The sequence below is a fragment of the Oratosquilla oratoria genome, chromosome 7 (assembly GCF_046742065.1).
Source record: "Oratosquilla oratoria isolate Oo_2021 chromosome 7, ASM4674206v1, whole genome shotgun sequence".
Classification (NCBI taxonomy): Eukaryota; Metazoa; Arthropoda; class Malacostraca; order Stomatopoda; family Squillidae; genus Oratosquilla; species Oratosquilla oratoria.
In genome coordinates, this window is record NC_134783.1 from 58,707,295 (window position 1) to 58,709,946 (window position 2,652).

Below are 2,652 nucleotides of genomic sequence, written 5' to 3' on the forward strand. Positions count from 1 at the left end.
AAAAGAAAGTCATCCCAACAAAGGCCAAAAATATATTTACAAAAAGAAAAAAATTAATACTACTTTACAAGTCAGAAACCTGGAAGTTAACATCGGCCTTTTCTACAAGCAGCTAAAACAAAGATCTTGGGATTGACCGGGCGTGATATAATCAGAAATGTATCTGTGCTAAAAAAGATTGAAAAGAACAAAAGGAGATGGAGCGAACATGTCAAAAGAATGGAAGATACAAGATATGCGAAGAAGTTTTTAGGTTAGGTTCCTCCCAGTAGGAAAGGATAGACACAAGTTTGCTGAAAAGAGAGGTGGAAATTTACATGAAATCAACAGAAGTCAGGATTTCTGGGACTCAGACCTCTGGAGAAAGTTTGTAGAGGCCAGACACTTGACAGGCTTTGCCTACCTTATGTCTGGTGAGAAAGGTAAGGAAGGATAGACATATTGTAAGTATGGCAGTGCCTGGTACCACATAGGGCAGGGGTGCAAATCGCAGCAGTCAGACAGGGGGCTTTCCCAAATTGTCAGATGAGGACTAGGGCCTATAAATAATTATTATAGTTTTTATTTATTCATTTATTATTATTCTTTTCGCATCCGACCTAGATATAGACCAAAAGGTCTCGTGTTCGGCATGCTCCGCCTTTGTAATCCTTTGTAGGTTTCAAAAATGCTCCAAAAAGGCACAAGTATGAATTATATTCAACTTTATTCTAATCCTAACCTAGTCTGACCTGACCATCCCTGATGTAACCTGATCTAACCTAACCTCCCCTAATCGAACTTAAGTAGAGCATTACAGTGAAATTAACCAAATCAACATAATCTAAACAAACCTGACCTAACTTAACCCTACTTAATGTAACCTTATTTAACTTAACGTGACGTAACATAACCTGACCTCATCTAATCTAACCTAACCAGGTCTGCTGTGACCTAGTTTAACCTAACCTTGCCGAAATTAACATAACCAGGCCTAACCTAATATAACCTAATCTCACCTGACCGGACCTGGCTTGACCTGACCTAAACTAACCTAATCTAATGACATGACTTACCCTGAGCTAACTTGGTATAACCTAATCTAGCCGGACCTAACGTAATATAACCAAAACAAGGTAAGTTAACCTAACCTACCATAATCTGACTTAACCTAAACTAACCTAAATTGACGACCTAATTTAACCTAAACTAACTTGGTATAACTTTAGCCAGCCTGACCTTATCTAACCTAACATAGTTAAACCTAACCTAACCTAATCTAACATAACATAACGTAACATAACATAACATAACATAACATAACATAACATAACATAACATAACATAACGTAACGTAACGTAACGTAACGTAACGTAACGTAACATAACATAATATAACATAACATAACAACACATAACATAACATAACACAACATAACATAATTTATTTTAACCCAACCCACTCATGACAAAAACCCTAAGCAAATTCATGAAATTGCGGCAATCTTATCAGTACCACCATCTTGATCAAAACTAACTTCTTCTCTACATTGACGTCTCTTTATCTGCGCTTCACCATTGCAATTTGTTCCTAACCCACAAGAAACGGGTCTAACTTTAACCCACCAACGCCCAGAATCCTTCTGAAAGCCGAAAAAAAGGTCGTTTGTCGTTAGCATGAACAGAATATCCTAAAGGAATCACTGAAGTTTAATCAACCAAGACAAGGTTATTTCTGAACGACGTGTCACGAACACTGCTGTACACACGCATGTAGATCCAAGCTGGTTATAATGAGAATAAAGCCTCGCTTTCTCCTCTTTACTCAATCATAATATAGCTGGATGAAGGATAATAAATATAGACATTACTGCGCATTTATCACGTTCATAATATTCTCGTAAACTAGGGTACTGCCCCGGACTATTGAACATGAGGCAACAGAGCAACAAATACACAAAATATAAACAATATAACCATGGCGAGCTATACATACATACATACATACATACATATACCAAAGGCTTTTAGCCCTTACACGGGGGGGAGCCAAAAAGAACAGGGCACAGAAATCACTCCCACCCATTTCATTTCCCATATATTCCACTACCCTCCACCCTCCTCCCTCCCTCCTATCTTGGCACCTTGTTGATTTATGTATATTGGTAATCAAATAGGGTAAAAGGTGACAATTCTAACTTTTGCTAGGATCCACCTAGCGAGATCTCATCAATCTATTTCTAGTTGTTCATTGGATGCCTAGAGGACAGCAAGCACTAGTACATTCTAATTTCATATGATTAGAACAAAGTAATTCCCAGTTAGCTAGCTCGTGGTTGTCTCTCTCTCTCTCTCTCTCTCTCTCTCTCTCTCTCTCTCTCTCTCTCTCTCTCTCTCTCTCTCTCTCTCTCTCTCTCTCTCTCTCTCTCTCTCTCTCTCTCTCTCTCTCTCTCTCTCTCTCTCTCTCTCTCTCTCTCTCTCTCTCTCTCTCTCTCTCTCTCTCTCTCTCCTCTCTCTCTCTCTCTCTCTCCTCTCTCTCTCTCTCTCTCTCTCTCTCTCTCCTCTCTCTCTCTCTATCTCTCTCTCACTCTCTCTCTCTCTCTCTCTCTCTCTCTCTCTCTCTCTCTCTCTCTCTCTCTCTCTCTCTCTCTCTCTCTCTCTCTCTCTCTCTCT